This window comes from Pristiophorus japonicus, chromosome 11, assembly GCF_044704955.1.
Source record: "Pristiophorus japonicus isolate sPriJap1 chromosome 11, sPriJap1.hap1, whole genome shotgun sequence".
Taxonomy (NCBI): domain Eukaryota; kingdom Metazoa; phylum Chordata; class Chondrichthyes; family Pristiophoridae; genus Pristiophorus; species Pristiophorus japonicus.
The window spans coordinates 35,025,797-35,039,364 of NC_091987.1; positions in this window are offsets into that span (position 1 = coordinate 35,025,797).

The window sequence follows — 13,568 nt, forward strand, 5'->3', positions numbered from 1 at the left end:
GCTTGAGACTCAGAAATGCTCTGCGCTTGCGATCTATTAGTTCTTGGATCTCCTGATCATTTTCATCAAACCAATCATGGTGTTTTCTGGTTGAGTGACCAAGTGTCTCTTCACAGGCACTGGATCGGATTAGGCGGTGGTCCGTCCAGCAGACGTCAGTTCCTGTTATGGCATGGGTAATGTGCTCATCCTTGCGATCCCTGGCTCGGACGATGACATAGTCAAGCAGGTGCCAGTGTTTGGAGCGAGGGTGTTGCTACAATGCCTTGTATTTGTCCCTCTGGCAGAAAAAGGTGTTGGTAATGAGAAGTTCACGTTCTAGACATTTTGTCAGGAGGAGGGTACCACTGGAGTTGGCTTTCCCTACCCCCTCTGCCAGTCATGCCTGCCCAGAGGGCTGTGTCTTTGCCAACCCTGGCAATTAAGTCACCTAGGAGGATCAATTTGTCGCCTGTGGGGACACGGGGCAGGGATGTTTCGAGGTTGGACTAAAAACCCTCTTTAGCCTCATCCATTGCATCGAGTGTTGGGGCGTATGCACTGATGACTGTGGTGTATTGGTTACGGGATAAGGTAAGACAAAGAGTCATGAGACGTTCGTTAACCCCGCAGGAGGAGTCTTTGAAGCGGTCAATCAGATCATTTTTGACGGCGAAGCTGACTCCATGAAGGTGGTGTTCTTCCTCTGGTTTTCCTTTCCAGAAAAAGGTGTAACCTCCACCTTGTTCCTTGAGCTGGCCTTACCCTGCCTGTCGGGTCTCGCTAAGGGCGGCGATGTCGATGTCAAAACACCTAAGTTCCCAGGCAACTATGGCGGTGCGGCGTTGCTGTTGGAGTTGTCCATGAGGGTCCGGACGTTCCAGGTCCTGAACTTCATATTAACGAAGTGGAAGATGCCTGTGCGTGAGTTCTTTTAACGTGGGGTGGCTGCTGCACACCGGCAACCACACGGGCTTAGCTGAGCAAGGTCTTGGTCCAGTGGCAAGGGGGTCCAAGACGACTGAAGACCAGGCACTGCTGTATAAGCCTAGATGCCTACGGCGAGATGTTGGCCGCAGGCTCTGTGCCGAGTAGCACCATTGATGGCAGGTGGCCCGAGGCTTGGTTGGGGGCAGGCATTAGGGACTCCATGGTCGGTGTTTAACCGGCTGAAGGGACTCCAGGACCGGCGTCTCACCGACCGAAGGGACTCCGGGGCCGGTCCAGGACAACAGAGGGCTGGCGGCACCCATGGAGCAGTGCCAGCGGAGTAACCTGACTTACACTTAGACTTTTAATTAATTTTTCATCAACTTTTAAACTATTTTAAAAAACTTTTTAATCACTAATATGGCAGGGGGATGGGAACCTATGCAGGGAGACAGAGGGAAGTAGAATGGAGGCAGAAGCAAAAGATAGAGAAAAGAAAAGTAAAAATGGAGGGTAGAGAAACCCAAGGCAAAAAGCAAAAAGGGCCACATAACAGCAAAATTCTACAGGGGCAAAGCGTGTTAGAAAGACAAGCCTGAAGGCTCTGTGCCTCAATGCGAGGAGTATTCAGAATAAGGTGGACGAATTAACTGCGCAGATGGCAGTTAACGGTGATGATGTAATTGGCATCACGGAGACATGGCTCCAGGGTGACCAAGGCTGGGAACTCAACATCCAGGGGTATTCAACATTTAGGAAGGATAGACAGAAAAGAAAAGGAGGTGGGGTGGCATTGCTGGTTAAAGAGGAAATTAATGCAATAGTAAGAAATGACATTAGCTTGGATGATGTGGAATCGGTATGGGTAGAGCTACGGAATACCAAAGGGCAGAAAACGCAAGTGGGAGTTGTGTACAGACCACCAAACAGTAGGTGGGAAATTGTGTTACGGAAATTGATGGGATTGAAGGCCGATAAATCCCCGGGGCCTGATAGTCTGCATCCCAGAGTACTTAAGGAAGTGGCCCTAGAAATAGTGGATGCATTGGTGATCATTTTCCAACAGTCTATCAACCCTGGATCAGTTTCTATGGAGTGGAGGGTAGCTAATGTAACACCATTTTTTAAAAAAGGAGGGAGAGAAAATGGGTAATTATAGACCGGTTAGCCTGACATCAGTAGTGGGGAAAATGTTGGAATCAATTATTAAAGATGAAATAGCAGCGCATTTGGAAAGCAGTGACAGGATCGGTCCAAGTCAGCATGGATTTATGAAAGGAAAATCATGCTTGACAAATCTTCTAGAATTTTTTGAGGATGTAACTAGTAGAGTGGGGACAAGGGAGAACCAGTGGGTGTGATGTATTCAGACTTTCAAAAAGCTTTTGACAAGGTCCCACACAAGAGATTGGTGTGCAAAATCAAAGCACATGGTATTGGGGGTAATGTGCTGACGTGGATAGAGAACTGGTTGGCAGACAGGAAGCAGAGAGTCGGGATTAATGGGTCCTTTTCAGAATGGCAGGCAGTGACTAGTGGGGTGCCGCAGGGTTCAGTGCTGGGACCCTAGCTATTTACAATATACATCAATGACTTGGATGAAGGAATTGAGTGCAATATTTCCAAGTTTGCAGATGACACTAAACTGGGTGGCAGTGTGAGCTGAGAGGAGGATGCTAAGAGGCTGCAGGGTGACTTGGACAGGTTAGGTGAGTGGGCAAATGCATGGCAGATGCAGTATAATGTGGATAAATGTGTGGTTATCCACTTTGGAGGCAAAAACATGAAGGCAGAATATTATCTGAATGGGGGCGGATTAGGATAATGTGGATAAATGTGAGGTTATCCACTTTGGGGGCAAAAACGCGAAGATAGAATATTATCTGAATGACGGCAGATTTGGAAAAAGGGAGGTGCAATGAGACCTGGGTGTCATGGTTGATCAGTCATTGAAAGTTGACATACAGGTGCAGCAGGCGGTGAAGAAGGCAAATAGTATGTTGGCCTTCATAGCTAGGGGATTTGAGTATCGGAGCAGGGAGGTCTTACTGCAGCTGTACAGGGCCTTGGTGAGGCCTCACCTGGAATATTGTGTTCAGTTTTGGTCTCCTAATCTGAGGAAGGATGTTCTTGCTATTGAGGGAGTGCAACGAAGGCTCACCAGACTAATTCCCGGGATGGCTGGACTGGCATATGAGGAGAGACTGGATCAACTGGGCCTTTATACATTGGAGTTTAGAAGGATGAGAGGGGATCTCATAGAAACATATAAGATTCTGACGGGACGGGACAGGTTAGATACGGGTAGAATGTTCCCGATGTTGGGGAAGTCCAGAACCTGGGGACACAATCTTAGGATAAGGGGTAGGCCATTTAGGACTGAGATGAGGAGAAACTTCTTCACTCAGAGAGTTGTTAACCTGTTGAATTCCCTGCCACAGAGAGTTGTTGATGCCAGTTCTTTGGATATATTCAAGAGGGAGTTAGATATGGCCCTTACCGCTAAAGGGATCAAGGGATATGGAGAGAAAGCAGGAAAGGGGTACTGAGGTGAATGATCAGCCATGATCTTATTGAATGGTGGTGCAGGCTCGAAGGGCCGAATGGCCTACTCCTGTACCTATTTTCTATGTTTCTATGTTTCTATGTAACCTGAGTAACTTTTTGAACAATTTGAAAAAACTTTTAAACTTTTAAACAACTTGGAAACCTTGGAGAAACTTTTAATAACTCTGGAAACTTTTGAAAAATTTTTTGGGACATCCCTCGGAACTCCGGCGGACAGCGACCCCGAATTTAAGGAGCTAGGAGCTAAATTAAAAGTAGGACCTCAAAAGTAGTAATCTCGGGATTGCCACCAGTGCCACATGCTAGTCAGAGTAGGAATCGCAGGATAGCGCAGATGAATACGTGGCTTGAGCAGTGGTGCAGCAAGGAGGGATTCAAATTCCTGAGGCATTGGAACCGGTTCTGGGGGAGGTGGGACCAGTACAAACCGGACGGTCTGCACCTGGGCAGGACCGGAACCAATGTCCTAGGGGGAGTGTTTGCTAGTGCTGTTGGGGAGGAGTTAAACTAATATGGCAGGGGGATGGGAACCAATGCAGGGAGACAGAGGGAAACAAAAAGGAGGCAAAAGCAAAAGACAGAAAGGAGATGAGGAAAAGTGGAGGGCAGAGAAACCCAAGGCAAAGAACAAAAAGGGCCACTGTACAGCAAAATTCTAAAAGGACAAAGGGTGTTAAAAAAACAAGCCTGAAGGCTTTGTGTCTTAATGCAAGGAGTATCCGCAATAAGGTGGATGAATTAACTGTGCAAATAGATGTTAACAAATATGATGTGATTGGGATTACGGAGACGTGGCTCCAGGATGATCAGGGCTGGGAACTCAACATCCAGGCGTATTCAACATTCAGGAAGGATAGAATAAAAGGAAAAGGAGGTGGGGTAGCATTGCTGGTTAAAGAGGAGATTAATGCAATAGTTAGGAAAGACATTAGCTTGGATGATGTGGAATCTATATGGGTCGAGCTGCAGAACACCAAAGGGCAAAAAACGTTAGTGGGAGTTGTGTACAGACCTCCAAACAGTAGTAGTGATGTTGGGGAGGGCATCAGATAGGAAATTAGGGGTGCATGCAATAAAGGTGCAGCAGTTATAATGGGTGACTTTAATATGCACATAGATTGGGCTAGCCAAACTGGAAGCAATACGGTGGAGGAGGATTTCCTGGAGTGCATAAGGGATGGTTTTCTAGACCAATATGTCGAGGAACCAACTAGGGGGGAGGCCATCTTAGACTGGGTGTTGTGTAATGAGAGAGGATTAATTAGCAATCTCATTGTGCGAGGCCCCTTGGGGAAAAGTGACCATAATATGGTGGAATTCTGCATTAGGATGGAGAATGAAACAGTTAATTCAGAGACCATGGTCCAGAACTTAAAGAAGGGTAACTTTGAAGGTATGAGGCGTGAATTGGCTAGGATAGATTGGCGAATGATACTTAAGGGGTTGACTGTGGATGGGCAATGGCAGACATTTAGAGACCGCATGGATGAACTACAACAATTGTACATTCCTGTCTGTCGTAAAAATAAAAAAGTGAAGGTGGCTCAACCGTGGCTATCAAAGGAAATCAGGGATAGTATTAAAGCCAAGGAAGTGGCATACAAATTGGCCAGAAATAGCAGCGAACCCGGGGACTGGGAGAAATTTAGAACTCAGCAGAGGAGGACAAAGGGTTTGATTAGGGCAGGGAAAATGGAGTGCGAGAAGAAGCTTGCAGGGAACATTAAGGCGGATTGCAAAAGTTTCTATAGATATGTAAAGAGAAAATGGTTAGTAGGTCCTCTGCAGTCAGAATCAGGGGAAGTCATAACGGGGAACAAAGAAATGGCAGACCAATTGAACAAGTACTTTGGTTCGGGTATTCACTAAGGAGGACACAAACAACCTTCCAGATATAAAAGGGGTCAGAGGGTCTAGTAAGGAGGAGGAACTGAGGGAAATCCTTATTAGTCGGGAAATTGTGTTGGGGAAATTGATGGGATTGAAGGCCGATAAATCCCCAGGGCCTGATGGACTGCATCCCAGAGTACTTAAGGAGGTGGCCTTGGAAATAGCGGATGCATTGACAGTCATTTTCCAACATTCCATTGACTCTGGATCAGTTCCTATCGAGTGGAGGGTAGCCAATGTAACCCCACTTTTTAAAAAAGGAGGGAGAGAGAAAACAGGGAATTATAGACCGGTCAGCCTGACATCGGTAGTGGGTAAAATGATGGAATCAATTATTAAGGATGTCATAGCAGCGCATTTGGAAAAAGGTGACATGATAGATCCAAGTCAGCATGGATTTGTGAAAGGGAAATCATGCTTGACAAATCTTCTGGAATTTTTTGAGGATGTTTCCAGTAGAGTGGACAAGGGAGAACCAGTTGATGTGGTATATTTGGACTTTCAGAAGGCTTTCGACAAGGTCCCACACAAGAGATTAATGTGCAAAGTTAAAGCACATGGGATTGGGGGTAGTGTGCTGACGTGGATTGAGAACTGGTTGTCAGACAGGAAGCAAAGAGTAGGAGTAAATGGCTACTTTTCAGAATGGCAGGCAGTGACTAGTGGGGTACCGCAAGGTTCTGTGCTGGGGCCCCAGCTGTTTACATTGTACATTAATGATTTAGACGAGTGGATTAATTGTAGTATCTCCAAATTTGCGGATGACACTAAGTTGGGTGGCAGTGTGAGCTGCGAGGAGGATGCTATGAGGCTGCAGAGTGACTTGAATAGGTTAGGTGAGTGGGCAAATGCATGGCAGATGAAGTATAATGTGGATAAATGTGAGGTTATCCACTTTGGTGGTAAAAACAAAGAGACAGACTATTATCTGAATGGTGACAGATTAGGAAAAGGGGAGGTGCAACGAGACTTAGGTGTCATGGTACATCAGTCATTGAAGGTTGGCATGCAGGTACAGCAGGCGGTTAAGAAAGCAAATGGCATGTTGGCCTTCATAGCGAGGGGATTTGAGTACAGGGGCAGGGAGGTGTTGCTACGGTTGTACAGGGCCTTGGTGAGGCCACACCTGGAGTATTGTGTAGAGTTTTGGTCTCCTAACTTGAGGAAGGACATTCTTGCTATTGAGGGAGTGCAGCGAAGATTCACCAGACTGATTCCCGGGATGGTGGGACTGACCGATCAAGAAAGACTGGATCAACTGGGCTTGTATTCACTGGAGTTCAGAAGAATGAGAGGGGACCTCATAGAAACGTTTAAAATTCTGACGGGTTGAGACAGATTAGATGCAGGAAGAATGTTCCCAATGTTGGGGAAGTCCAGAACCAGGGGTCACAGTCCAAGGATAAGGGGTAAGCCATTTAGGACCGAGATGAGGAAAGACTTCTTCACCCAGAGAGTGGTGAACCTGTGGAATTCTCTACCACAGAAAGTAGTTGAGGCCAATTCACTAAATATATTCAAAAGGGAGTTAGATGAAGTCCTTACTACTAGTGGGATCAAGGGGTATGGCGAGAAAGCAGGAAGGGGGTACTGAAGTTGCATGTTCAGCCGTGAACTCGTTGAATGGCGGTGCACGTTGGAAGGGCTGAATCGCCTACTCCTGCACCTATTTTCTATGTTTCTATGTTTCTAAGTCCCGGCCCTATCCTCGTATTATTTCTGGGTCTGTTGTGAAGTAAGGATGTGGTCTCCTGTATTGCCCTGGGGAGTCGGCAAGGCCCTCAGGTCGGGAGGTCGGCAAGGCCCCGAGGTCAGCGAGGCCCTGAGGTCGGTGCAGCGTCCTTTCGGCCCGGGGAAGATGCGAGTCGGTGTGGGGTCTTTTCGGCTCGGGATAGGTGCCAGCCGGTGCAGGGTCCTCCCACAAGAACCGTTGCAAACATGCAATGAAATATCCATGTAGGTCTCTAATAAAATATATCAAAAATACACAAGAAGTGCAGAATTGTCTTTGACTGGAAATAATACCTTTTAAATTCAAAAATGAAATCTGACTGAATTGATTTCACTATAAGTCGTTATGAGTGACACAGTTGTAATCAATATTAATAAGCAGCAATGAGCACTGTGTGAATTCTGCACTGTCAAACACTACCGTGTTTGAGAAGATAACTCTGGATGTCTTTCACTCCTTATAACATTTGAGCATGAAATCATACTTGCACATTTCAAAACAGTTTTCCCCAACATTTACAAATGCATTTTCTGTAAATTTCCAATGGTGAAGATTTTAAAATAGAATTAATAAAATGTTTAGAACAATATGTAATTTGTATTGTTTGAATAAATCATGCCTTTGTACTGGGATTTATAACAATCATCCAGGTAGGTTATATAATCTAATTGATGAAAGGTTTGTCATTTAATGCATCGAGTGCTACTTCCTTTTTCCAGAGATGTATGACTGCAGAAATTGATTCTTCAGTGCCTAAAGACAAACTGATTAACATTTGATTGCAAATGACAGTTTAATTAGAAGGGATGCCACTTTCATTGTAAGCTTTGAGTTAGGAGAATAATGTCTTCACTTGAAGAAGCAACATTGATCACTGACGGGTGTATTTTTAATATAACTTTTTATCATTTTGTTGAGCTTTTTTGAATAATGTGATGGCAAACATAAGAACATAAGAAATAGGAACAGGAAAAGGCCATACGGCCCCTCGAGCCTGCTCCGCCATTCAATAAGATCATGGCTGATCTGATCATGGACTCAGTTCCACTTCCCTGCCCACTCCCCATAACCCCTTATCCCTTTATCGTTTAAGAAACTGTCTATTTCTGTCTTAAATTTATTCAATCTCCCAGCTTCCACAGCTCTCTGAGGCAGTGAATTCCACAGATTTACAATCCTTTGAGAGAAGAAATTTCTCCTCATCTCTGTTTTAAATGGGCGGTTCCGTATTCTAAGATCATGCCCTCTAGTTCTAGTCTCCCCCATCAGTGGAAACATCCTCTCTACATCCACTTTGTCAAGCCCCCTCATAATCTTATATGTTTCGATAAGATCACCTCTCATTCTTCTGAATTCCAATGAGTAGAGGCCCAACCTACTCAACCTTTCCTGATAAGTCAACCCCCTTATCCTCAGAATCAACCCAGTGAACCTTCTCTGAACTGCCTCCTGATACGTCCTTACTATACAGTATAAATGCACACGAGGCCCATGCTTGAGAGAAGGTCAGTCTGTGACCTGTCCTTTATTCCTTAGCACTCAAGTGCAGCAAGTGGGTGGAGCTTCCTTTTTTATATCTGAAGTCCACGTTAGTAGTGTCTCCCACAAGTTCACCACCTAGTGGTCATTGTTCTCACAGTGTACAACTTATATCAGATTATACATGGGTTACATTGCTGGTTGAATACATGACATCACCTCCCCCCCCCCAAAGTCTTATTGGGATCACAGGTTGAGTCTCTCTGGTAGTTTACGCTCTCTTGTAGAGCGCCTGAGTTGGGGCTCCGATTGTTGGGCGCTGGCCTGAGTGTCTGCTGTTTGCGGTGCCTCAGGCCTATTCAGACTGCCCACAGTGACTGGGCTCTCCTCCCTTTGGTCCCTGTGTTCGGTCACCTGTGGAGGAGTGAACTCTATATTGTGTTCTTCCTCTGCTTCCTCTATGGGGTTGCTGAACCTCCTTTTTGTTTGATCCACATGTTTGCGGCAGATTTGTCCATTGGTAAGTTTAACTACCAGAATCCTATTTCCCTCTTTGGCAACCACAGTGCCTGCGAGCCATTTGGGCCCTGCAGCGTAGTTGAGGACATAAACACGGCAATTTACATCAATACATCACGCCCTCGCATTCCTGTCATGGTAGTCATATTGTGACTGGCGCCTGCTCTCGACAATTTCTTTCATGGTGGGGTATATAAGGGATAACCTGGTTTTGAGCGTCCTTTTCATTAGCAGCTCTGCGGGTGGAACCACTGTGAGCGAGTGTGGTCGGGATCTCTAGGCCAACAGGAAGTGTGATAAGCGGCTTTGTAGGGAACCCCCTTGGATTCTGAGCATCCCATGTTTGATTATCTGCACTGCTCGTTCTGCCTGGCCGTTTGAGGCCGGCTTGAACGGTGCCATTCTGACATGGTTAATTCCATTGCCTGCCATGAAGTCCTGGAATTCAGTGCTTGTGAAGCACGAGCCATTGTCACTGACCAAGATGTCCGGTAGACCGTGGGCGGCGAACATTGCCCGTAGACTTTCTACCGTGGCAGAGGATGTGCTTGAATTTAAAATGTCACACTCGATCCATTTGGAGTAGGCGTCCACTACAACCAAAAACATTTTTCCCATGAAAGGACCTGCGTAGTCCACATGGATGCAAGCCCACCTTAGCCCCTGACCAAGGCTTGGCGGGCCATGGCCAGGGGCTAAGGGGGGCTTCCCTGGGCGCATGGCCCAGCTGGGCACACGTGTTGCACCTGCGAACACAAAGTTCCAGATCTGCGTCTATCCCTGGCCACCAAACGTGTGACCTGGCAATTGCCTTCATTATGACAATGCTCGGGTGCTCATTGTGGAGTTCTCTGATGAACACCTCTCTGCCCATCTGGGGCATGACTACGCGGTTTCCCCACAGTAGGCAATCGGCCTGAATCGAGAGTTCATCTCTGCACCTGTGAAATGGTTTAAATTCCTCAGGGCATGCCCTGTACGTGGCTGCCCAGTCCCCATTCAGGACACATTTCTTGACTAGAGAAAATAGTGGGTCTCTATTTGTCCAGACTTTAATCTGACGGGCTGTCATGGGTGAGCCTTCGCTTCCGAAAGCTTCAACAGCCATGACCATCTCAGCAGCATGCTCGGTAGCCCCCTCAGTGGTGACTAGTGGGAGCCTGCTGAGTGCATCGGCGCAGTTTTCGTTGCCCAGTCTGTGCCGAATTGTGTAGTCATAGGTGGCTAACGTGAGTGCCCACCTCTGTATGCGGGCCGATGCGTTTGCAGTTATGGCCTTGTTGTCAGCCAAAAGGGAAGTTAGGGGTTTGTGATCTGTCTCCAGCTCAAATTTCCTGCCAAACAGGTACTGGTGCATTTTCTTTACTGCATATACACATGCGACGCCTCCTTTTCTACCATCCCGTAGCCCCTTTCTGCCTGGGACAGACTTCTGGAGGCATAAGCTACCGGCTGTAACTGACCCTTGGCATTGACATGCTGCAACACACACCTGACACCATAGGACGACACATCGCACGTTAACACAAGTTTCTTACATGGGTCACATAGCGTTAACAGATTGTTGGAACATAACAAATTGCATGCTCTATTAAAAGCCCTTTCCTGGCTATCCCCCCAGACCCATTTGTGACCTTTGCATAGGAGCACGTGTAGCGGCTCTAGCAGCGTCCTCAATTTGGGAAGAAAGTTACCAAAATAGTTCAGGAGCCCCAGGAACGAACGCAGCTCCGTCGTGTTACGGGGTCTGGGTGCTCTCTGGATCGCTTCCGTCTTGGACGCAGTAAGGCTGATCCCGTCTGCTGCTACCCTCATCCCCAGGAATTCTGGAGCTAGGAAGACGCACTTCGCCTTTTTCAGTCGCAGCCCTACCCGGTCCAGTCTGCGTAGCACCTCCTCCAGGTTGTGGAGGTGTTCTTCAGTATCGTAACCCATGATGAGGATGTCGTCCTGAAAAACTACCGTCCCTGGAATCGACTTGAGGAGGCTTTCCATATTTCGTTGGAAGATCGCGGCGGCCGAACGAATCCCGAATGGACATCTGTTGTACTCAAACAACCCTTTGTATGTCGTGATGGTGGTCAGCTTCTTCGACTCACTCGCCAGCTCCTGGGTCATATAAGCTGAGGTCAGGTCCAATTTTGAAAAACGTTTGCCACCGGATAGCGTCGCAAAGAGGTCCTCCGCTCTCGGTAGCGGGTACTGGTCTTGGAGTGACACCTGATTGATGGTGGCCTTGTAATCACCACATATCCTGACTGACCCATCCATCTTGAGCACCGGCACAATCGGGCTCGCCCAGTCACTGAATTCGACTGGCGAGATGATGCCTTCCCTCAGCAGGCGGTCCAATTCGCCTTCTATCTTTTCCCGCATCACGTACGGCACTGCCCTGGCCTTGTGGTGTACTGGCCTGGCGTCCGGGTTTATGTGAATCACTACCTTGGTCCCCATGAAAGTGCCAATGACGGGTTGAAATAATGAGTCAAATTTGTCAAGGATCTGTGAGCATGATACTCGCTCCACAGAGGAAATTGCATTGACATCGCCCCATTTCCAGTTCATGACAGCAAGCCAATGCCTCCCCAGTAGTGCGGGACCATTCCCTGGGACAATCCAGAGTGGCAACCTGTTCTCCGAATCTTTGTGGGTCACGACTACCGTGGCGCTGCCTAGCACCGGAATGATCTCCTTTGTGTATGTCCGTAGCTGTGCGTCAATCGGCAATAATTTTGGCCTCCTGGCCTTAGACGCCCACAACCTTTCGAACTGTTTGATACCCATCAGGGACTAGCTGGCCCCCGTGTCTAGCTCCATTGATACTGGGATGCCATTGAGGAGCATTTTCATCATTATCGGTGGCGTCCTGGTGTATGAACTATATACGTGCTCCACATAAACTCGCTGAACTTCAGCTTCCAGCGATTTCCCCCAGCGTTCATTTCTGCAATTTCTGCAGGTATTTTGCTCATCTCTGCAAACTCCGGCTGAGTGTGTGCCTCCACGCCTCCAAACATGAGCTGCTGTTGGAAACAAAAGATCCCTTGCCAGTCGATCGTCCCTGACTGCCCCTGTTATTGTCCTGAGTCCGCCATTAACAGGTGTTGATGGCCCCATTGTCCCTTGCAATGGCGTGAATCGCCGTTCAGCTTGCCATTGTCTCTGTCGAACTGCCCCTCTGGGTTCGAATACATGTTGGGGCATGCCCGATTGCCCTTGTCTGCCTGGAGAACTGTGTGCTGCTTTAACAATGTTGAATCTCTGTCCCAACCATTCCTTAACACAGTACCTCTCGTCTGTTCTGCTAGTGGCCATGCTCGCGTGGTTTAAATCCCAGTTTCTCATCGCCATTGATACATCCTTACTATATAGTATAAATGCACACGAGGCCCATGCTTGAGAGAAGGTCACTCTGTGACCTGTCCTTTATTCCTTAGCACTCAAGTGCAGCAAGTGGGTGGAGCTTCCCCTTTTATATCTGAAGGTCCAGGTTAGGAGTGTCTCCCACAAGTTCACCACCTAGTGGTCATTGTTCTCACATTGTACAACTTATGTCAGATTATACATGGGTTACATTGCTGGTTGAATACATGACACCTGCAAAGCAAGTATATCCTTTTGTAAATATGGAAACAAAACTGCATGCAGTATTCTAGGTGTGGCCTCACCAATACCCTGTATAGCTGCAGCAAGACTTCCCTGTTTTTATACTCCATCCCCTTTGCAATAAAAGCCAAGATTCCATTGGCCTTCCTGATCATTTGCTGTACCTACTCCTGTTCCTATTTCTTATGTTCTTGTGTTCTTATGTTCTTTTGTGTTTCATGCACAAGTACCCCCAGGTCCCGCTATACTGCAGCACTTTGCAATCTTTCTCCATTTAAATAATAACTTGTTCTTTGATTTTTTTTATGCCGAAGTGCATGACTTCACACTTTCCAACATTATACTTCATCTGCCAAATTTTTGCCCACTCACTTAGCCGGTCTATGTCCTTTGCAGATTTTTTTGTGTCCTCCTCACACATTGCTTTTCTTCCCATCTTTGTATCGTCAGCAAACTTGGCTACGTTACACTCAGTCGCTTCTTCCAAGCCGTTGATATGGACGAGGGTGAAATTGGTTTTGGACCCCAGCAGAAAACAGGAGATGTTGAGCCTGAAATCGCGGCCTCTCCAGGTGCGTACGATGTGTGCACGTGCCTGTAGATGCCCCGCAAGTTCCGACTTTAAGCGTGCACTGTGCATGCCCCTGAACCCGGCACTTGCGATCTGTCTTTTGACAGATTTCACGCATCCCCCGGAAGAAGGGCATATTGGCGGTTGGAGATTTGGGCTATTTTCCCAACTCCTGCCCAGCGAATGTCCTTAAAACTTTCACACCTGGTAAAAGCAGGCGTAAGGCTTGCTGTTACCAGCATAAGAGTTTTAAAAGATTTTTAAAAATGTTATCAATCATTTTTATATTAAAAA